Source organism: Amblyomma mixtum, chromosome 2 (genome assembly GCF_055824585.1).
Source record: "Amblyomma mixtum isolate Tamu chromosome 2, ASM5582458v1, whole genome shotgun sequence".
Taxonomy (NCBI): Eukaryota; Metazoa; Arthropoda; class Arachnida; order Ixodida; family Ixodidae; genus Amblyomma; species Amblyomma mixtum.
In genome coordinates this window covers 23,836,732-23,857,159 of record NC_143013.1, presented here as the reverse complement: position 1 = coordinate 23,857,159, position 20,428 = coordinate 23,836,732, and the positions used below count along the sequence as shown (strand labels likewise).

The following is a 20,428-nucleotide window of genomic DNA, read 5'->3' as shown; positions in this document are numbered from 1 at the left end:
CTTCACATTTTTAGAGAAATTGATGCTCCTTCCTTACGTACTGTTTTTAGCCTGATCCCAGGAGTGCTACTACGCATAAGGCTTCGTCAAGCTACATGCTCACAAAGCCCTTATCAAAGCTCGTTATGACAGCCTGAAAGAAAAACACAACAGATTTGCGTTTGTGATAAACTCCTTTTGATTATCAGGAGTACATCACGATGATATTATAAACATAGTAATAGTTTTGGTGTAGGATAATCAAAAATCTGTCCAGTTTATACACCAAAAAATGAAACCTAGTCCAAAATAACATGGGCGTTTACAAGTATTAAGAAAACTACAAAGTCATCTTACCACACACTGGTAAGCTGATGCAACCAAATATTTTTCATTTCCTATATATTTATTGGAATGCTATCGACCATTTAAATATATATGACTGCCCCATTTCTTCCGTTCACCTGGCATGGAGGAACAGCATTTACGTTTACGTGCTGCAAGGCTGGCGTGATTATACGAAGACACAACTGGAAGTTTGTTTGGTTGTCACAAGGAAAAATTTTGATGCGTAGGGCAGACAACTCCACTGTTCTGCACATCACAAGTGAAGGTGACTTGGCCAACGTTGTGTGACTTTTCTTTTTTTTTTCTGTCGTTTAGATCTTAGCATGACATTTTTTCTGTTTCTTTTGACATGGCTTTTACGTTTCAACAAGTTGACGATTTGATGCGTGATAAAAGCTTTTCAATTTTGCATTGTAACGTGCGCAGCATACGAAGTAACCTAAATAACTTGATTGTACATATGGCAAGGTATAAATCCTGTTTTGATGTAATAGCAGTGAGTGAAACGTGGCTCAAGCGTGATGAAGTAGTCTCTTTCCCGGGTTATAAATTTTTATCCCAGCCACGGGATACACGAGCAAGGGGAGGTGGGGTAGGGATGTTTGTCAGAGATAGTGTCTCCTACCAGCTAATGGGAGTTGCGTCTGTTAGTTTTGACTGCATTGAAACCCTGTTCATAAAACTTCAAGATGGTTTGATGGTTGGTGTGGTTTATCGGCCACCAAACACATCGATAACGCAGTTCCTTGAGAAGTTCGAAATGATTCTAACAGAATGTTGTCATGGGCGTCGCTCTAATATTGTCATAATGGGCGATTTCAATTTAGATCTAACACATGGAGTACAGAACAGCTACACTTTCCTTCTCGAATCATTTGCCTTACGCAACCTTATTACAGAACCTACCCACGTAACAAGTACTTCAAGTACTCTAATAGATCACGCCCTCTGTAATATTGTCCCAGGTGTACTGGCCGGTACCTGCGCTGAGGTGGTAGCTGACCATTCACCTATTTTTCTTGTAGTAGAAAAAGACCTGCCTCCACAAGCGCAGCTGACGCAGTGTAAAATTCGAAGTAAGATAAACTATGTAGCACTACGTGAAACACTAGAACAAGCCGACTTCACTACGGCATATGATGAAAACGTCAATACTGAGTGTAAGAACTTTTTAGATATCCTTAAAAATGCCATTGAACAGAGCTCTCTGCCGAACACTAATAAATACAGCCAGCCAACGTGTCCTTGGATGAATACTGAAATATTAGCCGTGTTAAAAGATAAGGACAAATGGTATCACAAATGGAAGCAGTTGAGATCAAACGAATACTACCTAAGCCAGTATAAGCGTTGCAGGAACTTGTCTGTATCTCTTATGAGAAAAAGAAAAAAAGAATATTATTCATCACTGGTGAAACAGGCGCATGGAAATACAAAAAAAATTTGGGATATAGTGAACGACGCAATCGGCTTGCGATCCAGTACAGCAACACTCCCTGAGACAGTTGACGAAGACACAGCAGAATCATTTAATACCTATTTTACCTCCATTGGGCCTACGGTTGCCGCGCAGGTTCATGCTGACGCACCTACGGCGAAGATGCCGGAACGTGTTAACAACAGTTTTGCTTTGCCTGACATAGACATAGAAGAAATAATCACTGCAGTCGGCAGCCTTTCAGCCGGCAAGGCGGCAGGACCTGATGCAATACCCGTTAGACTGATAAAAAACAACATTGATATACTAGCGATCCATCTACTACACATCTTTAACCATTCATTGGCAAATGGAATATATCCTGACGAGCTGAAGGTTGCAAGGGTTGTACCTATTTATAAAGGCGGTGAGCGATCTGATCCGCGAAACTACAGACCAATATCGGTATTAAATGCAATTAATACAGTTTTTGAAAAGGTTCTTTGTAAACGTATACAAAATTTTCTAAATAAATATAACATTATATGTCATAATCAGCATGGCTTCAGGCCCCAAAGGTCAACGTCATCCGCAGTTCTTGTTATTTCACAACTTATAAATTCTGCACTGCATAATAACAAGCTGGCCATAGTAGTATATTTAGACATATCAAAAGCTTTCGATACGGTTGATCACACAATACTACAACAGAAATTGGAAACCTACGGTTTAAGAGGGAAAATTTGTGATCTAATTAGAAGCTATTTTACAGGACGGAAACAATATGTTGTCGTGAACAATTTAGCCTCACTACCACAAAGCATTAATCTAGGTGTGCCTCAGGGCTCCGTGCTTGGGCCGCTATTCTTTTCCCTGTATATTAATGACCTTCCATCAATGCTGAAATATTCGAAAGCTGTAATATATGCCGATGACACTGCATTACTTTTTACAGGGGAAAATTTAGAGGCACTTAAATGTATAATTAATGAAGAGCTTAGTGAAGTTTCGCAGTGGTTTAAAGGTAATCGGCTAACCCTTAACACTGAGAAAATAAAGTACACCGTGTTTCACTCGCGCAGGAAGAATATGAACTACGAACATATATCTCTAACAATCGACAACACGACTCTGCTGAGGGTGCCTCAATACAAGTATCTTGGTGTCCTGTTCGCGTCTGATATGCACTGGAAAGAACAAATTAATAATATTTGCTCCAAATTAGCCTATGGTTGTCATATTTTACTAAAGGCCGGGGACTGCTTTGATCTTCCAATTCTACGCATTCTGTATTTCGCCTTTGTGCACAGTCAATTATCTTATTGCCTGGAAGCATGGGGTGGTACATATAAAACATACCTAGATCCTGTTTCTCGCCTTCAAAAACGAGCTATTCGTATGATAACTTATTCAAATAATACATACCCCAGCAGGCCACTCTTTCAGCAGCTTCGTATCTTACCCCTATCAATGGCATATAAACTGAAGATAGCTGAAATAGTAAACAATGTAATAAAATCTAACAACCCCCTGCCCCTTAGTTTATTTAGATTACCAATGAAACAAACAAGAGCTGCAACCAACAATCTATTTAATTTACCACCTTGTTACAATATGTACGGCCGGAGACTCCTAGAATACAACGGAGCCCATGTGTGGAATGAAATCCCTAATGAAGTTAAAGAAAAAAATAACTTTTCGGCATCTTTAAAACACTATTTAATTTCCATGGAAATGTAGGAATGAATTCAATTGTGTGTGTTAATCTTGAAGTTTTTTTTTTATTTTACACGTTCTGCAGTAATATTGTACTTGTTTTGTATTTGGACCCCTCACTAGCCGTAAAGGCTATGGGTCCAAACAACAGTTTGTGTACTGTTTCTGAGAATAAATAAAGAAAAATTCAAAAAAAAAGAGAGAAAGGTGACATCCCCTGTAAAAAAAAAAAAAAACGCCCGAATTTTTTGCCCAATGCCTTACAAAAAAAAAAGCTGTGCACACATTTCTGGTGACCTTGACACAGAAAACTTCCATTTGTCCCCGTGCTGACTGGTTACCGCATATGAGCTATAAGCACAGCTGTGAGCACGTACTGCATTTAACAAAGAGAGGCTTTCGCAATACGCTTCGCTTTTTATTGGCTTCCCGCATAACGGTATACGCAGTGGAGAGGAGATCAAAAAGAGGGGAAAGGATGCGCGTCGAAAGGGACACGGAAGCTCTATGCTCTCACTTCGTCCATTTAATCTGTTCCCCCATGCACGCACGCAGCCCTTCGATTGGCAGATGCCAGTGTAGCGTTTTCGCCCTATTTTCGCCGGAGCAAAGAGGCGAATGTCAGGGTGCGGGATAAAAAAAGAAAAATAGATAAATGTCCATGGAAAGCGTGCCTCATGTGTTTCAGCGCACTTATCTGTCAAATCGAAACACATGCTCTCAATTTCAGATGCGACACAGTGTTGCAAACATGCGTTCCTTGTGTAATTCAGTGACAGCTGTGCCAGCAGTGACTGTTACGTTCGGCTGCTGAGCACGAGGTAGTGGGTTCGAATGCTGTAGGGTTCGGCACGCTGCCGCCTCTTTTTGTACATGTGTTGCGAACATTCCGCGAGAGGGAAGTGGCCTAGGCTGCGCGCCCCGTTTTGTTTTGTTTTGTTTGTTTTAGTGCGTGCCGTTTGAAGGGGAGGAGGAGTTCGAACGCCCATGCTCTTCGGTTGGTCTCCCCGTCCGTTCTTGTGTTTACCCTTGCCACTCCAGACGGCGGGGTCCACTTGGCGGTCGGGGTGAAGGAAAAAACCCTGACATCAGTTCTGAGCTTTCCTATTCGTTAAAACTGATGTCAGGCGGGAATCTGTAGCACAGTTTATTTTTGCGTGTGGAAAGGGGCACGGGTGGATCGGTGAACTCGTGAGGAGACCCGCGCCCGAGGGCTTTTGGCTCTAGCTACTCCTAGCTGGCAGGCGCTCGGCTCGGTCTGGCCGAGCGCGTAGGTAGCGGCCGTTGAGAGCTGGTGCAAGGCGCGCCAGTTCGACTGTTGGGACGTAGTGTCCCTCGCCTCTGTGCAGGCGGTCGGCTAGGCCGGCCGCGGATAGTTTGGCCGTACTGACTCTTGTACCCATCTGTAAATAGCCTCTATAAAAGTTCTTCGTTTCTCCCTAAATCGCTTCGCGTGGAAGTCAATCCATCGAGAAGCCCTTCAAGCGGTGAATCCAATTGCTGGAAACCACCGGACCAACACCACCAGCACACCTTACTAATGCTATCCGCGTGGCCAATGGAAGCGTAATGCAAAAATGCCCGTGTGCTGCACGATGTCAGAGCTTACGCCCGAGGTGATCGGAGGGACTGATCAACCTCGCGTGGATACTTTGGATAGCAGTGAGGGCAGGTAAGACGCTGATATAGCGTAAGTTCATGTAATTAATGAAATAAGGAATCCAGCAAAAAAAGTGACCACCAACCGACTATATTTACACTCGATATTACCTTCCGCATGCCTGCTCCCCCGTCTTCCTTTCCATAGCTCGAATAGGGGTCCTCTTTAGTAACAGCTGCTGCTTCGCTACGTTTGCGTAAATCTATTCGAAGTTATCCCGCGCCACACGTCCTTAAACACGGTGCATAATGTTTCCATTGTCTGCAAGTAAACTTTATCCGGCTGTACCCGGAGTACGTGATTTTCGCGCTGCCCTTTTATCAAAAGTATTCTGCCGATAAATAGCAGTCTGTAAGCTGAATTCTAGGAAAGACTGATCCTATCCAGTTACAACACAAAAGACGGCCATATCCCTTTGTCCTAAGCTAACAGCTTGAAAGATATGCCGCAAGAATCAGCGGAAAGATATAGCTGAGCACTAACTCTCAGCTCTTTCCTGTGTTTTCTTTGTTCTTGTATCACGTATTTCGCTCTGTTAGCCTAGAACGATACCAACATTCCTTGCTATGCCTTTCCGGCGAACGAAACCGCAGCTCTGTGGCTCGACTTCCTGCTACATATGTGCAAAAAGGATCATGTTCGGGACAGGCGTTTCAGGCCCGCAGTGTAACAGAGAAGCGTGACAACAGGGCATACAGTGATTTCATTTTTCCTTCAGAACGGTGGAAGGAATCAAAGGGTACAATTTTAATTTCCACACGCGCTGTGCGAAGAATATTCGAACGCCGGTGACGTCGTCAGAGTGGAGTCACTACAGGACACCTTCAAAGCGCCCGCGTAGTTATAGTAGGACACAACTTTAAAAAACAATTTGATAACAGTGGGACATGTTCCATGAAGCCCTGCATTTGTATGCTGTCCAAGTAAGACTTCAAACGAAATTCGCTTTTTAATGTTGCACTATGTCAAACAAGTCAGAGTCATTAAAATAATTGACCGTATTTCGGATTAGCTTCTTGTTATGGCAACAAAAAGCTTTCACGACGGAGAACTTCTTTTGTCGGAGAGGAATTCTTTGGCGGTCCTGAATGGGGCGGAGCTTCATTGCACACATAAGTAGTGTGGCGAGGCTCTCAAATCGGTGGCAGCTTCGCCCGTGACACCAGTGGTTGGGAATGAAAAAGGAAATTACCCTTGTCCCTTCCCCTTTGTGACAGTTGGCCAAAAAAAATGGCTGTGGCTCAACTCGGCTGAGCCAGGTTTAAGGAGCAAAAGGCAACCGAATCAGTGTCTGGTGTCGACGCGGAGACGTTGGCAGCATCCGCTGCCCTCTTCCGCTTGAGATACTCTTGCTGCCGCTGCTTCTCCAGACGTACTACCTCCCGTTCTTCATCGGCTTCATCAACTCGACGAGCCCGCTTTCGCGACTTATTTCTAAGCAACGCGGCTTCGTGACGCTCTCTGTCGAAGGGACTGCTAGAAGCTGCCGGCTCCTCCAATGCTCAGTCGAACAACTCGTTCCGGTGACCGGTCCTGCTCCATGTCTCTGCGGTGTCTAGGCGACGAGCGCGGGCCTTTATTCAGGAAGAGCAAATCACGTTAGGTTCGGTTCGGTTCGGTTAGGTTAGGTTAGGTTAGGTTAGGTTAGGTTAGGTTAGGTTAGGTTAGGTTAGGTTAGAAGTGGAGCTTTTCGCTCCAAAATAGCAGTTGTTAAAGCAACTGCTATACAACTGCTATACTTTGCAAGGCGTCTGTAAGAAGATGAAGAGGACGTCTCCGCAGTGCCGCACTTCGTCGTCATCGCTGGTGGTTCGGGTGCGAGTCTCGTGCTGGAGCTGCTTCCTTCGGCTGGTTCTGCCGTCCTGCTACGACCCGACCGCTGCGTGCGTTGGTCGCCGTGACCCCTTAATAAATCTACTGTTCACGTCCTGCATTACTCCGCTTTGAAATCACAGCAGTAGACGAAATCGACTTTCTAATGTTTGCCTTTATTAAACAAGTCACGTACCATAATGCTAGAGCGCATAATTTTTTTTTCTTGTGGACGCCTTGTGGTTTAAGTAACAAAAAAAGTTTTAACGACGGACTACTTTTAGAGCGCAGCTCCTTGGCGCCCGTTCCTGCGTTTCATGGCGTCGCCGTTGCCCCTTGTAAGAAGCTCCGCAGCAGGGCAGCGCGCTGCTCTAGATGCGCGCGCTCCTGGCGCCACTCCCGCACGCCCAAGCCGGAACGTATAGCCGCCGCCATTGATCACTGCGTGTACCCCCCCCCCTCCCCCCTTTGCCCTCTTTCTCCGTGGCGGCGACCGCGCGACATCTTGCTCGAATTCTTTGCCTCAATCTATCGAAAAGCTGAAACAGCTGATGAGTTGCGCTCAAATTTCGCATTAGGAAGTAACGTAATCGTCGGCAATTTTTTTGTCATGGAAGAATTCTGTGCAGTGGTCCTGAGTGTGGGCGGTGCTTCACTGACCAGGCTTAAGTTGTATCCGACAATAGAGGGTGTTGCTCTGGCCTCCCTGCCCCGAAATACCTGCGCACGTGGACGGAACAGTCTGCACGATGGCCGAACACACGTATAAACTTCCGCTTCGATGCACAGTTCATTGACACCTGCGGCGCCGTTGAAATTTTTATGGCCCCAACATGGCTGTACATGCGGAGGCGAAAGGCAGCTTCGGCATGGCAGATAGCGACCAGTTGAACAGGTCAAAAACACACTCACAAAAAAAAACGTCTAGGCACAGTCGTGAACAGTTGTTTTTATGCGATTGCCAGCGTTCTCTCTCCCTTCAAATAGTGAGTCCAAACCGATAAACTCGTTGCCCGATAAATAAATGCCTCGGGCGATTCCCAGTGGAAGTGTTGATCTGTGCGAGTCATTCAGATTCCCGAACCATAACGTCAGATAAATGCGATAAGTAACCATAACTATCGCCTGTCCTTAATTATGATGCGTTTTCTTTATTTATTTACCTTAATTAAATATTAGTGTGGTGGTGGTGGTGAAAAACATTTATGGAAAATTAAGTTTTTTACAGAAAGGTGATTGGGGTAGGACCCTATTGGCCTTTTCCCCTTACAATACTGGGTGGTGGTGAAAACATTTATTACGAATGAGCAGGAGGTATGTTTGGATCAGCCCGTAAGGGACCGATCCTTACAAACACTAGGTGGAGGTCCCTAGTATGGGACCCCAGTGGCGGTTGCCGCCGCCCGGGCGCGCCCGACTAAGGCTTGTTGGGCCTGTAAGTCGTGGCAGCCGAGCAGGGTCGCCTCCCAGTCCTCCCGGGTTGGGTTGGGGATGGGGGGAATAGCGGGGTTGGAGGGGCAGGCCCACACCATGTGATAAGTGTCAGAAGACACTGCACTACAGTGTGGGCAGCTGCTGGGTGAGCCCCTATTCCGGTGCCCCATTGGCAAGCAACGCCGCCCGCGTCCGTTGAACCAAAGCCTTTTGGCTCTTTAGGTCTTGACAGCCGAGCAGGGCCGCCTCCCAGTCCTCTCTGGTGGGGTTGGGGTTGGGGGGGATAGATGGGTTTGATTGACACGCCCAAACCATGTGGAAGGTGTCAGCCACCTCCCCACAGAACTGGCACGTGCCATCAAAGGATGTATTGAAATGTTTAAGCACCGCCGGGCACAGCACAGTGTTAGTAAGAATTTTGATGAGGAGGCGCTCGTCAGCGCGATCCAGACCCTTACAAGGGGCCGGGTAGCGCCGGTGCTCCTCCTTGTAGTAATCGGTGATTTGTTTGAATGTAAGGGCCAGATTGTCTGATTGGGAGTACCCTTCCAAGGACAGGGAGATAGCCCGGGGAGAGAGTGCGCGGGCGGCCTGATCGACCTGTTCGTTTCCCTGGAGTCCCTGGTGACCGGGGGCCCAAATCAGGTTGCGTGGAGTTGGATCTTCGCATCGACAGCTATATTCCAGTATGCGCCAGGCAAGCGGGGGAGCCCAGCCCAACTCGTAGTTCCGACAGGCCCCTCGCGAGTCGGTGATGATGTGTTTTGACTTGGGATTCGTGAGAGCCAGAGCAATGGCAATCTCCTCCGCGTGTGTTGCGTTGTAGGCTTTGAAAGTGAGCCCGTTAACTGTGTTTGTGTTTGTGTTGTGTACGACTGCGGCCGTGTACCACCCCCCGTGGTGTGGGCCGGCAACGTCCACGTAATACACGTGTTCTTGGTTACCATAGTATCGCGCCAACGCTTCCGCGCGCGCCTGACGACGACCGCTATGGTCTTCTTTGGACATGTTCCGGGGAAGGGGTCGGACCCGGAGGGCGCGTCTCCAGGGTTCTGGCACTCTCTCCCTTTCCTCAATGTGGTAGTTATGTTTGATGTGTAGCCGGTCCAAGAGGCGGCGACCGGACGTGGTCTGTGCAAGATGCGTGTATTGGTTGACTAAGTGGGCTTCTCGAAGCTCCCGAAATGTGTTCACCACGCCCAAGGCCAGAAGCCTCTGGTTGGACGTGGTGACCGGGAGATCGAGAGCCCGCTTGATGACTTTCCGCAGGATGACCTCCAGTTGGTCATCATCGTGTTTGCGCAGGTGCAAGTAGGGAGTTGAGTAGAGGATTCTACTCGTTACGAAAGCATGGGCAAGCCGCAGTGCATCCTTGCTTCGTAATCCGCCCCGCTTGTTGGAGACCCGGCGGACCATGCGGCCTACCTGGTCTCCCACCGTGCGAAGTTTGGCTAGGGTGGTGTCGACTCTGCGTTGGTGGTGTATGAAGAGGCCAAGGACGCGTATCTCCTTGGCCTCCCGGATCGGTCCCGAGGGGAGACTGATGCGAAGCGGTGTTGTGTCCCGAGGGGAGGGACGTAAGTTCACAAATTCTGATTTAGCTGGGGCGCACTGGAGTCCGCAGTAGGCCGCGTAGTCGTCGAAGCACTTCTAGCGAGCCGGAGTACCCGGGCTCGATCCCGACCGCGGCGGCCGCGTTTCAATGGAGGCGAAACGCAAGAGGCGTCCGTGTACTGTGCGATGTCAGTGCACGTTAAAGATCCCCAGGTGGTCGAAATTATTCCGGAGACCTCCACTACGGCACCTCTTTCTCTCTTTCTTCTTTCACTCCTACCTTCCTCCCTTCCCTGACGGCGCGGTTCAGGTGTCCGCCGATATATGTGAGACAGATACTGCGTCATTTCCTTTCCTCAAAAACCAATTTACCAATTTATTACCCCCGGGTTTCAGCGATGTGTATATTTGTGTGAAGCCTCAGAGGAGCAGGTGTAACTGGCTCACTAGGTCAGTGGACACCTCAATCGCGCTATGAGTGCCTTTTTGCTTTTGTTTTTCCATGGTTCTGGCCTGAATTCTGCCACGGGTGTCCACCTAGCTTACTCTCTTGTGATACGGTTTGCGCACGCGCACACTTTTGCTGGACCACGTTTTTTCCAATAAACCGCAGTCGCTAGTTGCCGCTCGTCCTGTCCACTTCTCTTCCCACGTCCTGTTTGTCGCGGTTCTTTTCTACTATTTAACATGTCGGACCAACTGGTCCAGAAGTTCGACGTGCTGAATTGATTCCTTGGCTCTTTCTTGGTATACTGACGTTTTTCCGGCAGCAGCAAACGCACTTATAAGGCAGAGAAAATTTAATTTAAAAATTTTCCTGCTACTCGATTCAAACGCACGACCTTCACACGGAGAAGGACGGGTTGCCACCGTTTTGAAATGAATGGTAATGTAGCCTAGCCTCCGATATACATCACCAAAAAATCGGTGTCGACGCATGAAATTAACTTACGAAATCAGCCGGTGATGGCGACACCTGTATTTGATTTCTTGGCCTTCATTGGCTTGAAACCTCCGTTTTCGCTGGGAGTGATCTCTTTGTCTTCAGAATGCCGTAGTCTATCTACAAAGTTCAAACTGAGTTTGTCCTCAGCTTTCCTTTGAGTCCAACTTTCCATCCACAGCGCTTTGTCCGTGCTGCAATGCCGTTGTACGCGCGGAGCAGTCTAAAACTGTCTCATGGGAGAGGGGACAACTTAAAGGCCTCCCACTTCGGTCTAACTGCCCCTGGGCCCTGGACACAGGACGACTTCTCAACTTTTCACGAACCCCCTCACCCCATCCTGCATCGGGCATCACTTTGTCTTTCTTGTTTTTTAATGGCGTATAACGTCCCAAAGAGACTCAGGCTATGAGGGACGCCATAGTGGAAGGTCCGGCTGCTGCAGCAAAACTGCGCTACCTTTTCAAAAGATCCCTTTCCCACGTGACTGCATGCCTAGCCGCGCGGCAGAGCTCCTTCCAAGCAACGTAAAAAGTAATCTAGTAACGTTGCTTCCAAGCTCCTGGCGCTCTCTACCTGGCTTCACAGGGATCTTTTTGTCGAAAGAGTCTAAAGTGGAGCAAGTAAACGCCCTCCCACACAGAACTGGCTCGAAAACCAGACATCGCTTTCTGCCCCACAGTCATTTAGACGTTCCGAGGCAAGAAAACCGCAGCACCATTTACGCACGCGTCTGGAAAGGGTCTCAGCGAGCAGGAAACGCGAAACCGCGCGAGTGCGCCACAGCTGTGCGCGAGTGCAGTTGCAGTGACTCGGCCCAGAGCGACCGTTCAGATGGGCGGTCTCCCACGGCGCCCGGCGGAGAATAGAGGCGACACTTATAATGGCGCAAGCAGCAGTTCGAAGGGCCGACCGGAGTTGGCGCGTGACGCGAGACTCACTATTCGCAGTGGCAGATTTATCGCCAAGACGTGAAGGGAAAGAGGGCGCTGCGAGAACGAGACACTTGTTCGTCACAAAATACACCATGTCTGCTTTACCGGCTGCAACTATAACGGGCGTCTAAGAATGCTGCGTATGTGCAAAATTGTCACCTGGATGTTGTCTGAATTTGTATTAAAGTTGCTGTCACTGTTTAACAAATTGTAACACTGTCAAAAGTGCTGGTTCACCTTCTGTTTTATATTTGTGTAAATATCGTAAATGACGTATAAAGCCCGCCCCTGGCCTTTCTCGCTATATGGCGCCCCTCTGTACTTCTTGCTATCTATCCTCTTCCTGTCCCTTTATTTCCGCCGGCCGCAGCTCGGTATACTTAAGATATTGGATATCAGTTGCCGCTGCTGGCAACAGCAATTCTCCTTCCTTTTTGTATTTTTGTAATAATAAACCACCACGACTACTCGTGCAATATAGCCACGAGGCCACACTAACGTGGTCAATATCAATGTTTATTGACTCAGCATTAATACGTTATACCTAAGCTAAGTATTATGCGTTCGCAAGCGAATGTTCACAGCGACACCATATCCCGCGTACTAATTATTGGTGCAGAGCGGGTATTCTGTAAATCAACTGAAAAAACACACGTGCCAGTGACGTATCCCCAACGTTTCCCGGCCACTGAATATGCTCCGAGGATGTAGTACACAGGATGCGATCGAATGCCGAAAAGTCGTGTACGGTGTGTGCACAAGGGCTTGTCACTGGGGAGTCCATGTCCTTGCTATGGATATCCATAAGATATCGGCTGGGTGTCAACTGTGTAGATCGGGGTAGCGCGCGCAGCATGCTTTAATGCTCTCTCATTGCTGGTATCTGACTTGCTTGAGTTCGTTCATCAAAGGCAGTTAAAATAAGTTTTATTATTTTTGACGTTCATACGACAGCTTTATTTTTATTACAGCACGTATACGCAAGGTTAAGCGCATATTACGCCCACTCTTTTAAGACACGTCGCTGTATTTCCATCACTCCGAAAGGAAATCATCTATAATTAAGCCATGACTGAGCGAACGTTTACAGCAGTCGACTTTCCTCTTTCCGACTAAACTTTTGGTAAGGGGGCTGTCTTATATTCGCGTGAACACGGCATTCTGAGGTTTCGCTTGCGGATTCCTCTGTGTCTGGTACGACTATAGGTTGAGTTTAAAGTGGCTTTTGTTTTCTTTTCAAGAAAACAAACAAGAACGGCGTGCATTATGATCTCGCTGGCGTTACAAACAAAAACGGCGTGTATTATGATCTCGCTGGCGTTTCACTTGGTGTTAGTCGCGTTTTGAACTGAAGCGCTTAAAGGCAGGCACCGGTGTGCACATAAATACTGATCGTTATGCGCGCGTTGCGCGCGTCGTTGAAAGCGCCAGCAACCGGCGCGACTTGATACCTCCGACTGGACTCCGAGATCGGTTAAAGGAAATAGGAACGTCCCTTTTCGAACGCCTTCTTCACAGCGGTACCGCCCTCTGCTGCATGTGCGTCGTCGCGCGCTGCGTCACGTGAGCGGCGGTGTGGCCTTGACCGTTGCAAAATAAAAGTAGACCGGTCTACGCAGTGGTGTACGTCGATGCTGTTCGAAAAAGTTCCTCTGCGCAGCACATTTACCGGACGAGGTTGTGCAGCTGACAGAGCGGCAACCCCGCGAATTTCCGGACAATGATTCAAATACAGGCGCTTAAGCGACGCGCGGTATCTCAGTCGATTGCAGGCTTTCGTTATCATGCTGGGCGGTCCCAGTGCCTCTCGCTCACGTGCTTCTTGTTTAGAGGGCGACGGGCAGTCAGTCTGCAACGCGATATGCGTGAAGCCGATGAAACACTCTGTTGTTAGCACCGCCGCCGCGAGGAGCAGACGGCGGATGCCACGATGTGTTCCGTGTCTGTGAACGGCGACTGGGCCGGCTCATCGAGCGACGAGCGACTGACGGAATGCAGTTCCGGTGGCTCGGTCTCCAGCAGCTTCGACGAGAAGCTGCGCCGATACTTGGAACGATATAGCCTCGGGTCGTCGATCAACGACAACGGCAGTCGATGCAGAAGAATTGTGACTCGCACGGACTCATCGGCGGCGGAGCGCGAGGAAGTTCGCGAGCAACTTGCACGCCATCCTGAGGCCATGGAGCGTTACATGAGGGTAAAGCTTCGGCGTTTCTTTATGAATCCGCTACAGAAGTGGCGCTACAGTGGACGCTACCCGTGGAAACTAACGCTGCAGATTTTCAAGCTCATCATGGTGACAGTGCAAGTGATCTTGTTCGGCGTGGAGAGTGCCACCTTTCAGAACCAACACCGGAACACTTACATGGCTCTTGAGCACATTCTGCTCAAAGGCTGGGACACGTCGAGGGACGTCCTCATCTATCCGCCGCCCGCGGGACCCTACGTAGTCGAAACGAAGGCCAAGTTCTACCGGCACGTCGATAATGTCGTGGTCCGCTACAGCACCATAACGACCGATCCAGTGGGCACCTTCGAGTATGCTTCCCCGGACGGCTCTTTTGAGCCGGCCGTCTTTTGCGAGACTATCTACAAGGAAGGCCGGGTCTGGCCGTTTAATTCGACACTCAGTTTCGACAGCGAAACCATCACCAACTGCACAAATATTACTTACCCTTGGAATTCGGATTACGAAGGCTGGCAGAATTTTCACCTGCCACGGTTCCTGTCCAGAGAGATCTCCTTCGACGAGCTGATCAGGGCCACTATTTCCTTCTCTCTGAAGGCACTCTACGTGACGAAGACAAACCAAGGCATGTTCTCGGAATGCTACAAGTATCATCTTTCTGTTGTCTATGATAACTCGAGGCATGACGGCGTAATCGGCATCAAAATGCACCTGATACCGAGCTCAGTCCACTGCCGCAAGAATGTCACGAACGTGGTGTCACGCGCAACTTACACCCTGCGTCAGTGTCTGAATGGCCTCACAATAGCAACGTGCGCCTTGTCAGCTTTGTTGTGCGCCCGATCCCTCTACAGGGCCCGAGAGCTCATGCGCAAGACGTCGAAATTTTTCACTGAGCACTTGCGCAGACAACTGTCATGGAAAGACAAAATGGACTTCATCGACTTCTGGTTTATCGTGATTATTATAGACGACGCTCTGCTTATTGCTGGGTCTGCTGTCAAGATCCAGATCGAAGAGCGGCTAGTCCCGAGCCTGATGTACAATGCTTGTTCCGTGCTTCTGGGCTGCGGCTGCCTCATGTGCTGGTGCGGACTTCTCCGCTACCTCGGCTACTTCAAGGTGTACAACATCCTCATCCTGACCTTGAAGAAGTCCATCCCCAATGTGATGCGATTTCTTCTTTGTACTTTGCTCATATTCAGTGGTTATGTTGTCTGCGGATGGGTTGTCATAGGCCCACACCACATCAAGTTCCGGACGCTGTCCACCAGCGCCGAGTGCTTGTTCTCCATCATCAACGGCGACGACATCTTCGCCACGTTCGCCATGTTGTTCGACGGCAAGGACCTGGTCGTGTGGTACTTCGCGCAGCTCTACATGTACAGCTTCGTGATCTTGTTCGTGTACGTTGTGGTTAGTCTGTTCGTGGCCATCTTTGTAGATGCTTACGAGACCATACGAGACGCCCAGACTGGCGAAGAGGAGCTCACTGTCATGTGGAGTTTCATCTCGGAGTCAGCCGACGAGTCTGCCAGCGCGTGCCGCTCTGACGATGATCTTGACAAGCTGTGACCGTTGTCCCTTGAACTTTCGTAACGGGTAAGGACTAGCAGCACATCAAATGATATAGGCCTAGGCCTAATCATACCGGTCGCACAGCTTGACAGCGCTGATCGCTTACTGATGACTCTGCGCGAGCTGGAGCGCTAATACCTAAAAGCGACACGGCTAAAATCCATGTCTCACACATTTTGTGCCAACACGCTGATTCTGTTGCCCGAGTTCCTGAGGTCGCTAAAAGAATCAACGTGTCCGTTTTTTTGTTTTTGATTTTTTTTTGGGGGGGGGGGGGGGGGGCACGGTGACATGCTTTGTGTAATTCTCCTTGAGGACTAAGGAGTTGGCGGTTGTGAAAAATAAATATTTAAAACAAGTATATTTGGCGCCAGAAGCGCGTGTAAAAGGCCCGGACTGCTGTAAACTCACTTCGACTCTAAGATGTACACTAAACTTTCTGAATGAGATTTGCTTTCAAATAGTTTCGAGTGCGTAAAGCGATAATAGTTATGGCTTACGGCGATCCGCTTCCGCGAGGCGCAACTGCGCGTGCGCAGAACACCGAGGGCGCCAGGTGGCGCCACGTGCCCGTCAGCTGCGTGCGCGCCTGCCTCGTCGGGACCAATCAGCGTACACTCAGTGGTACCCGCGGAAACGGACCACGGTAGCGGATCACGCTATGCTATAGCTCTAATAACAAACGCCTCAGGCCACAACGCAAATGCAGCGCTCGACGGGCAAGCGGGTGGCGAGCCTCGCTGTCGGCCGTCCAGCGCGACACATAGCTTGGACGTTGGACAGCTTGCAAACAGTTCAAAAGAGCGCGATACGTGAGCGGGCTTGCGGTGAAAAAAGGGCATGCGCTGACAGAGCGGTTTTGGCAGCCGAATGTTCAGTTATCGTACAAAGGGTACGCGACTATAGTGTTTATTTTTCTTACTGAATAAACCATTTAAATGCGTCCTTGCATACCAATGATCTCCAGCGGGGTATCCAAGCAAAACTACCGATTTAACACCCTAGGTATTAAAGCGGGGTGCAAAACGGGTGTTACAATGTGACAACCTTTTCATGAAAATCGTGGGTGTTGTAAGGGTGGTATAGATGGCATTTTGCCCTTAAGGGTGCAAAATGGTTTGCAGTGTAGGAAATACCGGATATCACCACGAGCCGGATTCACGTGTCTCAAAAAGCACGAAGCGCTTTGCACCACGCTATTTTGGAGACAACAGTGATAACGGCAATACATCAGCAGTTTTGTCCAATTTCCACTTTACTGGCCATCACTATGCACAGACGCAGAGATTAATGCCAAAGTGTTCCTTTTACGAATAAGTATTTTTCCAACGGGTGGAAATGTGGGCTGGTTGGTGCATGATCTGAGGATAAAAACAGCGCTAACGGGGACGAAGCAGAGAGAGGGACACGCTGACTATTATTGCACGTTCACCGGTTAAATACCTCTCGTTCGTGCAAAAAAGAAGAGAAAGAGGGAAGGCGGGATAGATAAGAAACCACGCGGCATGAGATTATGCATTCATACACAGATCATTAATTTCGCTGTCGCGAAGTGAAATGGAAGGGATGCTGACGCACTCTTCACCATTTTGCCGAATGTTGATGGCTTCTTCAATTTCTCTCGTCCGTTGGTCTGGGTATATGATTGTGGTGTTGCCAAGTTGGGGAGCACATTCATGCTCTCGGCAATGCCTTGCCAGTTCACTGCTGATGGCGCCTTTCAAAGATCTTTTATGCTCTTGCAGCCGTTCATTTAAACAGCGCCCTGTTTGGCCGATGTAGGTGTGCCCGCATGACAGTGGTATTTGATAGACGACGTTTTTAGTACATTTCACGTGCATGTTCTTGTGCAATTCTTTTGGCACTGCTTCCTTCCCGTTCGCTCACTGTTTACCTTGGCACAAATGCTCATTAACTTGTTAGGTGCTGACATCAGCACTTTTACGCCAAGGTTTTCGCCTATCTTCTTGAGGTTGTGTGAAAAGCCATGAATGTACGGAATTGCTGCATACGGCTTCCTTTCTTGTGATGTGGCCTTCATCTTTTTCCTGCCTCTAAGTTCTTGCAGTACTCCTTCTGCGACACTGGACAGTAGCTGCGTCGGGTAACCTGCTGCTTCCAGCCGACAAATTTGGGCGTCGAAACTAGCTTGTACATCATGGTGGCAAGATCTTGTTAGTGCGGCTTTCATTGCTGCTTTCACTATTCCCCGTTTAGGTTAGGTTAGGTTAGGTTTGATGATCTTGGAGTGGGCTGAGGTGTAAGGAAGCAGTCCTTTTGCTTCGTGGTCCGTACCGCCAACAAACATGACTGTCTAATAAGGTTAGCGTCAAGTCAAGGAATCGCAGAACGTTGTTTTCTGGGAGTTCGCTCGTTATTTCTAGTCCTTTTAGTTCTTCTTTGAAAACACCAATGATTTGGCCAACGTGCTGTTGCTGTCGTGCTGTCTCGTCCTCTTTATAAAGAATTAGATAGTCATCTACATAACGGAACACCTTAATGATGCTTGTCACTTGAATAGCAGTCATAAGACTTCTGTCAATACGCGCCAGAAACAAATCACTCAGAATGAGGGCGAGCGAAGACCCGATGCATATCCCCTCCCGCTGAATGTAGAAACTACCCTTATGACTGATGATGGTGGTAGGTAGCTCGTTAATAATTCCATAAAATTTCCTTTCGACAGGCCGCAAGAGTTCTGAAATTTCACCACACCGTGTCAGTCAATGCATTCTTCGACTTCTCTGCACACCATATTCTGTGGGAGCGAGTATTCTTTGCTATTTTACGCGATTTGTTATTACGGATGATTCGCTTTATGAACACTTTAGCTAGGGGACCAAATTGTCCAATTACCAAGGCCCTAGTGTTAAGCGTTCTCTTCCATAAGGACGTGACGAGTTTGAACGGACTGGCAAGATTTTTAAACAGAACTTTCCCGCTGATAAATGAGTATTTTGCTGCCAGACAAATGTCATTATAGCCAGAATATAACATTTTTGCCCAGAACAGTAAATGGATTGTGTCGTCCTCAGTGGCCTTTTAGCACACGAGCACCGAGATCACACAGTAAAAGACCTTTTTGAGTTTCACCATCGAAATTCAGCCTAACGCAGTGGGTGTGTGGCTGTCCCATCCCCAACGCTCTTCAGTTCTTGATGGGGCGTCTGGAATGCCGCCAAAAACGAAGTGTTCGTTGCAAAGCCCAGCAGCTCGGAGATGTGGTAAACCGAGAGTTGCCACTCGACAAGGGCAGTTCAGGACCTGTTCAAGGGCAATCTGGATTCAAGGCTCCTGATGCCATGCTGCCTTCAATCTCAATCACTATACTAGATCTCCTCTTCATCCTAATCTAGCTTCCACAGTGCTGGGCAGACGATCCTCGTGGTTAAACAGGCCGGTCTCAATTTTTCTTTCAAACTCCGTCACACGAGTGTGGCTCACTACCGGATTTGTGTCGACGTTCTGCGTCCTGGCGCAGTAGCACGGGTGCTGACGATACTCATTAGTCCATCTGCACTGCAAGGAGTCAGACTGCCAACTCAATACATCCGTGCTCACAGGCTTCCAGTTTCACGTCCACCATCTCGAGCACAGCAGACAGCGACGGGTGGAGCGTGACACTTCGCAAGCAAGTATAGCACAGCAAATAAGCCGAAGATTGGAAATGTATAGGGAAAGGCCGGTACTACAAAGGACCAGAGTGAGACCATCCATTTCCAACATGGGTCGATTACCTGAGCTCCTTAGGATACCTTCACGAGGGAGTGTACGCCTGAGAAACCACTGGCGCAATTCAGCGAGTCTTCGCTCGGTAACCTACCACCATGAGAGACATTACAAACAGAAATCTGTATGCGGCAGTGCTCAGAGCAGGAGACCCCTCTCCACATCAACAGCCCAAATACGCCCACTGCAGGAGAGGCATCTCCCAAATTATGCCCAACACGCCATATCATGAGCAATCCATGGCCAGCCCATCCCAGCAAATCTTCATCTCCTCACCTTCTGCCATCCTATGTTTTGTTTCCTCCCCTCAGAATCCACTTTATCTTAAAGGTACATTCAGGACAAACTGAAGTTGGCCTGTATCAATAGATTACCGCGTTCCAACAACAAAGATGCTACTTTCATTGAAAAACAGCTTTTGTGAGCTAGAAACGGTAAAAGAATGAAATACAGGTGTCGCCATCATCAGCCGATTCCGCAGATTGCATCGACAGTCTTTGGGCCCGCATTCCAGAGGATAGGCAATACCACCTTACGCTTCAAAACTGTGATCATGGAGTCCATTTCAGTGTAAACGTCATGGGTTTGTACTGAGAGAACATTTTTTAAATGCAATTTTCTCAGCAAGAAATGCATCTTCCGCTACTGAACAAGCATTTATAACACACCCAGCCCTACTGAAAGTTTCAGTATGACGATTTCCATAATTCCACAGGTTTCTGTGAGAAATTTTATGAAGTATGAAGCATATGCAGTCTGTATGGACTGTATAGAAGCACGTATAGAAATTTGTGGACTCCATACGACGTCATGTACATTGCGTGGAAATCGTGTAGAAATTATGTAGAATGCTTATGGGCTCCGTACAGACAAGATAGACTTCCATCACTTATGGACTCTATATTCCCATAATTCAATACAAGTGGCTCATATGGAATGTTTCAGTAGGCAGAAAGAGCCACAGAATCAATTTTTACTGAAAAACTGGATGGAGTTGTTCTCAATGTCCCTTGTACCAAATTATCGAATACCTATTCTTTGCATAATGCATTCCGCCCAAGTTAACTTTCTCCGCTTGTTGCTTGTAGAGAAATTTGCCTTGACCTGAGACTTTTCTAAGCATTACTCCTTTAGG

General features: G+C 48.1%; 1 pseudogene; it reads left to right on the top strand.

The window, feature by feature from the left end:
• The first annotated feature begins 13,396 nt into the window (after window positions 1-13,396).
• Window positions 13,397-15,773, top strand: LOC149358700 (mucolipin-3 pseudogene; annotated as a pseudogene).
• The last annotated feature ends 4,655 nt before the right edge of the window (window positions 15,774-20,428 follow it).